Below are 8,812 nucleotides of genomic sequence, written 5' to 3'. Positions count from 1 at the left end.
CTTCATATCGCGCATGCCTTTATCATGAGAGAAAACCTTCATCCCAAAACCGAAGCCTCCTGTAACAATCTATGTCATACTGAAAACATATGATTAGTCACATTTTTTAGGACCTTCGGAAGAGGAAGGCCCCCAACAGTAGCATATCAGTTGGAGCTACCCCGATAGTTTATCGGACGTGCATGACGTATTTCATGTATCACAACTTAAGAAATGCTTAAGAGTACCGGAGAAACAATTACCTATGGAAGAACCCAACGTTAATGAGGATTTGACTTATTCGAAGTATCCTATCAAAATTTTGGAAACATCTCGCAGGATTACTTGGAGTAAAGTTATCAACATGTCCAAAGTTCAGTGGAGTCATCATTCGGAAGATGAGGCCACATGGGAAAGAGAAGATGAACTCAGAGCAGAATTTCCCAAGCTTTTTTCAGAAGTTTCTTAATCTCGAGGACAAGATTCTTTTAAGGGGGGTAGGTTTGTAACACCTCAAAACCATCAACTAAAAATAATTCATTTAGATTATTAATGGTAATTATAGTAAAGAATTTTTCTTTCAAGTGTTTGATCTTATTTATCTTTAGAATGAAGTTTGTTTGCTCATATTTGATTGATGGTTGTTTTGTAGAACATTTTTTATATATGAAAACCCAACTAATTAATATATGAACTTTGGTCCAAAAATAAATTCTTTATTGATAAATGTTGTTGTTATAATTATTATGAATTTTTAGAAATATTTGGAAATAGATTTATTTATATTATTGGGATATAACGATAAAAAGTAAAAGAAAAAGAAAAAAAGAGAGAGGAAACCATAGCCAAACGGCCCAGCCGCCTCCCCACTCTCCCTCCCTCTCACCGCCACGCGGGCCCCACCCGCAGGTCTCTCCCTTCTCTTCTTCCTCTAGCCGTGCCGTCACCTTGGCCTTTGGCCAGACCATCCACCCAGATCGTCCGCGCCGCGCACCCGCCCTGGCCGAGCCATCCAATCGCCCAACCCCAGCCGTGCCTCCTCGCCTTCCCCTACACTAAAAACGGCTGCGTCTCTCCCCCTTCCTCTCCCCCACTTCCCCTCTCTCCATCAATGGAGGAAACGACCACCATTAATGGTCTTGAAGTCACCGGCGCCCCTTCCTCTCCCCTCAGCGCCCTCTCTCCTTCCCCTCTCCTTCTATAAAAGGACAGGCTGAGCCCCTGCTCCTCCCCTGCCGAGCTCGCCTCTCCCTCATCCCTCTCTCATCTCCCATTCCATGTGTCCGCCACTGTCTGTCATCACCATTCATCGCCAGGTTGAGAGCAACCTAAAATAGTTTTGTTAATTTTCAAGAACATGTTTTGAACTAGTGTATGAAATTTTATAAATTATTGTATTGGAATGTTGAGATTTGAAATCCATGTGTATGTGAATTATTGGTATATGTACGTGAATTGTTATTAGTCATGTTATTTGGTTATAATGGTTTTAGAATATTGGATTAAAAAGAATATGACAAAATTTTGTAGACATGTGTTGGTGGTAAAAAAATAATAGATAAGTGATTTTATAATTAATTCTGTTTACGATGAATTTAGAGTTTATTTAGAAATTATAAGCCAAGGTTCATTAGGCTCACTAAATAACTAATGCAAATTTCGTAACACGGAATTAGTATGTGGGGTAGAATTTATTATAGTGCAAGAATTATAGGTTAATCATTGGTCTAATTTATTATTAGATGTTTTGACCTCTAATTATTATTAATGATGTTTTCTTTTAGAAAGAAAGGGTAAAACTAAAAGAATATCATTAGTCATAATGGAAATATTTAATTGGTAATTTATTTCTATAGAATTGGTTAAGTCATTACATCTAAACTATGTTAGATAAAATACTTTCGTAGTCGCATGTCCATATAACTTTTACGAGTGACAATTCAAAGTGGAGATTTTAGTGGATTAATAAAGTAATTATGAATTAGGTTTTATTTTAGGCACTGTTTATAAGTATAGTTTGTGTGGTATATGATTGTTCATGTAATGGTGAAGGTTACACATGTAATGGTTTATGTTTATTTATTTGGTATATGTTTTCTTTTGTATGTACGATATGTGAATCGATATTAGAAGCTGAATGTGTGGTAGACGAACCAAACACGTTCGAGGATGACCCGCAGGACATGTTCGAGCAAGGCAAGTGGATTATCCCTCTCAATTTCTGTTTGTACCCAAGTAAAGCATATAATAATGTTTACTTTTTGGATATTTGCATAATTTGATGGGATTTGCCTAAATAGGATTTCCTAGAAATTACCAACCCTATTCCTTGATTACCTTGGGATAAATACTATGCTTAGCAATTTGTGCTACTACTCAACTTGATAATCATGTTGTCGCTCTTTAATGATACTATTGTTCCAGAAATGAAATTTGTATTATGATGTTAACCCGATGGTTAAACAAGATCATTTCATATTAAATCGAACATGGAGTGACCACCCAGAATAACAGGGCAACCATGAGTGTTATAATGGCTCTATAGACTTAGTGCTTAGCAACCCTACCTAAAATATGGGCACGAGGGGGCGACAGTGGTTTGGTGGCAGCTCATGTTAACATGGGGTGGTAGTCTTGGCTAAGTTACCTCGCCTAGAAGGCCATCAATACAGACGTGGAAACATTAGTGGGTGGCTTTGTACTAAGGGTATTTTGTGAAAGCCTCATAATGGATCCCTAGTCATTCACCTTGGCAGTGTTTATGGGTCCGTACAACCTAAGCTAGAGGGGATACATGGCTTGCGGGTAAAGTTGTACCACCTCTGCAGAGTGTAAAACTGATATGTCAGCCGTGCTCACGGTTAAGAGCAACATAGACCCTCACATGATAATTGAACTTAAATTGTGATCCCATGATTCATAAATGATTTGCTTAAGTGGTTTCACTTAAGTCTTTTTGATATATTCATGTACTTATTTTTAATTGGGAATTTTTGGGATACAATTACAACTAGTAAGCCAAGCGTTGTTAATAAAATATTGACCAACTAAAATGCTTACCGCTTATCCATAGCCTACCTTGTTGAACTTGCATTACTCCTCGCACTAGCTAAGCCCCGACCATAAGTGAGCTCACCCCTTGTTAATATTTTGATCAGAGGGTGATGAAGAAGACTTTGCAGATGATGTTGAGGAGTACTAAGTCTAACGATGCACCAGTCACCTTCCTGTGGAAGAGTGTCCATGTTTATTCTATTGTACTTCGATGATGACACTATCTAAGACACTTATGTCTAGATGATGTGATAAAGTTACTCTACTCTCTTTACGCCTTTATTGCATTGTATTTTGATATATTACACTTGTGACGTCAACATATGTGTGGAAAATGGATCCTGGCGCACATATGATATGCATTCGGTTTTGCCCCCAAAACCGGGTGTGACAGCATTAAGCATACAAAGCTAATTACCAAAACTAGAGCCATGATAGCACTTATGGTTGCACTGTTTTCCTGGGTGGTCACTCCATGTTCCAATTATCATAATATGATCTTGCTTAATTGTGATGTCTTGGCCCCTGTGATGGTGATGGTCCAAGGCTAAATAAAATTAATAGAGTATCCATACCAACAAGGTGCATCTTCGTTTTCGGAAGCCTATCTCGAAAGAACCTCCAAGTTAAGTGTGCTTGGCTTGGTGCAATTTGGGATGGGTGACCGACCGGGAAGTTTTCTCGGGTGCGCATGAGTGAGGACAAAGTGCACACAAAAGACTCGTGTTGGTTTGTGGGGACTATATATGATCCTAGAGAGCTGCTAGGAGTAAGTACCGCCGGTCTAGGGATTGGACTGGGTGTTACAAGTGGTATTAGAGCCAACTCTCGAGGTTTCACGGGCATGTGTGGGCTAGAGGGTTCGGGTATATGGCGCATGTGGGCCTAGAGTGGTCACATGGCATGGCACATGAGGACACTAGACACAGACGTGGCTAAGAGGGGAGGTTCCAGGATTGGGGTTGACCGACGAGGACTTCGGTCTTCTAAGGGGGATGGATTGTGATTTCCTGTCCCCTAAGATGCTGATGTCCTACCCAAGGCTTAATAGAATTAATATAATATACATACCAACAAGGTGCATCTTCTTTTTCGGAAGCCTATCTTGAAATAACCTCCAAGTTAAGTGTGCTTGACTTGAAGCAATTTGGGATGGGTAACTGACCGGGAAGTTTTCTCGGGTGCGTATGAGTGAGGACAAAGTGTGCACAAAAGACCCGTGTTGGTCTGTGGGGACAATATATGATCCTAGAGAGCTACCAGGAGTAAGTACCGCCAGTCCAGGAATTGGACGGGGTGTTACAAGAAATTGTGATATCCTGGCCCCTCGGATGGTGATGTCTAGGCCCAAGGCTTAATAGAATTAATAGAGTATCCATACCAACAAGGTGCATCTTCTTTTTTGGAAGCCTATCTCAAAAGAACCTCCAAGTTAAGCGTGCTTGGCTTGGAGCAATTTGGGATGGGGGTTGACCGACGAGGACTTCGGTCTTCTAAGGGGGATGGATTGTGATTTTCATGTCCCCTAAGTTGTTGATGTCCTGCCGAAGGCTTAATAGAATTAATATAATATACATACCAACAAGGTGCATCTTCTTTTTCGGAAGCCTATCTTGAAAGAACCTCCAAGTTAAGTGTGCTTGACTTGGAGCAATTTGGGATGGTTGACTAACCGGGAAGTTTTCTCGGGTGCGCATGAGTGAGGACAAAGTGTACACAAAAGACCCGTGTTGGTCTATGGGGACAATATATGATCCTAGAGAGCTGCCAGGAGTAAGTACCGCTGGTCCAGGGATTGGACGGGGTGTTACAAGAAATTGTGATATCCTGGCCCCTCGCATGGTGATGTCCAGGCCCAAGGCTTAATAGAATTAATAGAGTATCCATACCAACAAGGTGCATCTTCTTTTTTGGAAGCCTATCTCAAAAGAACCTCCAAGTTAAGTGTGCTTGGCTTGGAGCAATTTGGGATGGGTGACCGACCGGGAAGTTTTCTCGAGTGCGCATGAGTGAGGACAAAGTGTGCACAAAAGACTCGTGTTGATCTATGGGGACGATATATGAACCTATAGAGCTTCCAGGAGTAAGTACTGCTGGTCCAGGGATTGTACGGGGTGTTACATTAATCATCAGATTAACAACAATAATGTAAACTTACCATTTGGAACATTAATATCATTAGTAGCAGTACTAGCATAAAGTTAAAGTTGTAGCAATAGCATAGCTATTTGATTATATCATAACCTAGGTTAAACAAAGGATAAGGTTGGAAAGGTTAGGGGTAGCTAAATAGGTAACCCATCAAATTATGCATTGAATAAATATAAACATAGTTATCATGTGTTGATTAGGATCAAATAGAATATACAGGGGGAGAAGTCCACTTGCCTTGCTTATAGAAAACTTGAGATTCTTCAACGGAATAGATCATAATTCTCAACTATGGGATCAATCATTGAACATTATATAAACAAACAAGAAGAAACAAACGCCACTCAATAACATACAACATTCACCATAGACCAGACTAAAAGAAAACATAATAAAAAGATCGTTTTCGCTTCAATAACACAAGCAAATGTTAAAGCCAAAGACGTTCTTTTTGAAAAGGTTTGGTTTTATATTTTAAAACACAAGACATAAGCTTGAAACTATCTTAATTATAAATGTACAAATATTAGGTTTACCAATTTAGTCTTTTATAAAAGTCATATGTGGTATATCTAAGATTAAGGGTTCATAAGATGATAAAATACATTATAACATTATTAAACCTTTTAGTCTTTTAGAAAAGATACATGCTATATATCTATAGTTAATGAGTTATGAAACATATTAAACATTGATTTATGAAGCATTACAAAACATATTGTAAAACGTTTATTGATGAAAAGTTAATATATAAGCCTAATCAAGTTTTATGTGGAACGATAATGAAACAAATAATTATCTTTTCTTTTTATTAGAAAACACATAGCCTTTGTTTTAATAATAAATTATATTCAAAACAATATATAAATTAACACTATAAAAAGAACATGAACAACTAATTACTATATAAGCCTAATCTCATTTGCAATCTTGTCTACGTTGGTTTTTTCCATAGCTTCGTAAAATCCGGCGAGCTCCATTTGGTTGATGGTTGCTAGAATGCCGAAGCTTAAAATCTAATTGAACTCGACGAGCCAAGAAAGGTTAAAATGACAAGCACAATGTAAGCAACTGAAATAGCACGAAAAATACTCACAATGCAGGCTCCTATTTATATGTTCAGAGCCCCACAAATTGGTGGGCCCGCAGGTCAGTGTAATTCGCTATTCTAGCGAAGGGAAGGTTTTTTTTCGGACCTTCGGCTAAAGGCCTTCGTTTACGTCGTAGTCTAAATTTGTTACAAAGAAACAAATCAATACTGCGAGGGGCTACTGTTGGGGGCCTTCTCCTTCCGAAGGTCCTCAAAAACATAATTAACCATTTGTTTTTAGCATAAGTTATTACAGGAAACTTTGTCTTTAAGATACAAGCTTCTCCCTTATGACGAAAGCACACAAGATGAAGACATCCAAAGAGGATAAGAGTAAATGCTGAAGCTATCACCAGATGGATAGCTTTGGCTCGCAATGAAGATGATGAATAATAATGATGATCGAAAAAGGAAAAGACTACTCAGTCCTTAATAACTTGTATTACGATCATGTTTAAATGTTGAGGACATAATTGTACTTTTGCTCGGGTTGCGTCTTGTGCCTATAAATAGATGAACAATAACATCGAGCAAATGTAATAACTCTCCCACATTCTCGCCTTCGAGCAAGCCGAAGGTACAAATGTAATATCAATTCTGTTGAATATTCATTTACATTTTATGGAACATGAATATTGTAACACCCCAGGTGTTACCCAAGGTCCTGGCTCAATACATGCACTCATGACCTATTATCACATGTGTTTAAGTGGAGGAGAAGGAGCACCAAAACTTTAGAAACCATGGATTAATTAAGGAATGTTCATGACAAAAGCAATACCCAAGAATTTTATGCATTTTTTACCTTGGAGAAAAAGAGGCTCAAACCCTAGACCCCCTCTTGAGCCATTAGACCCCCAAACACTGGGTTAATGGAAAGGATAAGCAAATGAATATTTAATGACTTAAACCCTTTACCAAAGTTGAAGTACATTAATATATCTACAAGAAATAGTAAAGAAGGTATTCCAGAAAGGTCACACAAAATGCTCCAATTCAGCCCCCAAGAGAAGAACACCCTAGGGCAACAAATTTTTCTCTAAGTCAAAAACCAGCCTTCTTCCAAAGATCATAGATGTTCACCTAGTTGCTAGTGCCAAATCCATGGGGTCCAATTGACAAAAGGGAGCCAAATTACCTAAGGAACACACTGGAAAAGTTTGAACCGAAGCCAAGACCTTTTGACACGGTTTGACACGAGTTTTGTCTCGGGTTGAACAGTGCCGACAGCACTGACTTGGCACCTCCATATCTCCCAAGCCAGGGCTTCCCTTGGAACTCACATGAACTAGGTAGCCCTAGGTGCAGGGAGAGATCTCACAAAAGTCTTATGGCGAGATTCACACGTTTGGCTGCTCAGCAAGGGCTAGAACACGGGCAGAAGGAAATGGCCACGTGTTCGACGCGCCCTAGCAACGCGAGAGCATGCCCCAGCGCTCGGCCCCACGCGTGTCGCGCCGCACCAAGCCAGACCCATGACCACACCCGCGCCCGCGTCTATAAAGTCGACTGAGGCCTCGACAGTACGCCCCCGCTCGCTCTCAACCTCGCTGGAGCGCAAGATCACCGGCGATCGCTCTGCGCACGACGTGCCAGCGGCCGCCAGAGACCCGACCACCATAGACCGGCCACCCTATCTATTCCCCGCCCCGTCCGACCCTCGGGATAACCTCTGCGTGCCTCGGTGAAGCTTCCAGAGCCAGGAATCGAACTGTACCTCGCCGGAGACACCGGATCAACGTCGCTGGACTTCACCCGACCGCCGGCGCACATAGACCGAGCTCCACAGTGAGTTTTCCTTAGATTCCTTGCACGGGTAGTTTCCTTAGCACCCCGTGAAGCTCCCTGTGCCCTTGGATTGAACTCTACCGCCGGGATCAGGTCGGAGCACACGCCACCGACGAGCCCGCCCGCCTGCACACGTGGCTCGACCGATTCCGGCCATCACCGTCGACGAGTCGTACCTCGACGTGACCGCCAGGACCACTCGAAGCTAACCCCCGCCCTTCGCCGGACCTCCCTCGCCGCTGGTAAGCCGCGCCGCCCTGTTTACTTCCGCGGTTACTGTTTCAAAGAGGGGAGGGATCTCGGGGAGAAAGAAGAAGAAGTCGGGGGGGTTGAATAGTCAGAGACTCATATGAATAGTTCCACAGGGGCATAAGTTGAAGACTTGGTTTAGGAAAAGCCCAGGGGTCTCGGTGTAAAGTGGTTTTTCATAAAACCTTTTAAACATTATTCATTTAAATGTAAACAGAGCTTGTAAAATTCATAACTTTAGTTTTATTCAACCAAAGTTGGTCAGACCAATTTTGCTAGGTTCTAAATAATATGAACTACTTAGGAAAAATATCAAATACCCTATGTATTGCAGGAAATTTTAAAGTTTTGGTTTAAATAGTAAACTGACCAAAAGCTAAATAAAGAAGGGAAAAATAGCTACACTTTTAGAATAGGGTTAAGAAAAATTAGAGAAGTACTTAACCACTACCTAGTCTGTTTTAAAATAATAAACCCCTCAGTACACCAGATTAGGGAAGG

The sequence above is a fragment of the Zea mays genome, chromosome 2 (genome assembly GCF_902167145.1).
Source record: "Zea mays cultivar B73 chromosome 2, Zm-B73-REFERENCE-NAM-5.0, whole genome shotgun sequence".
Taxonomy (NCBI): Eukaryota; Viridiplantae; Streptophyta; class Magnoliopsida; order Poales; family Poaceae; genus Zea; species Zea mays.
Note: the sequence above shows the minus strand (reverse complement) of the source record.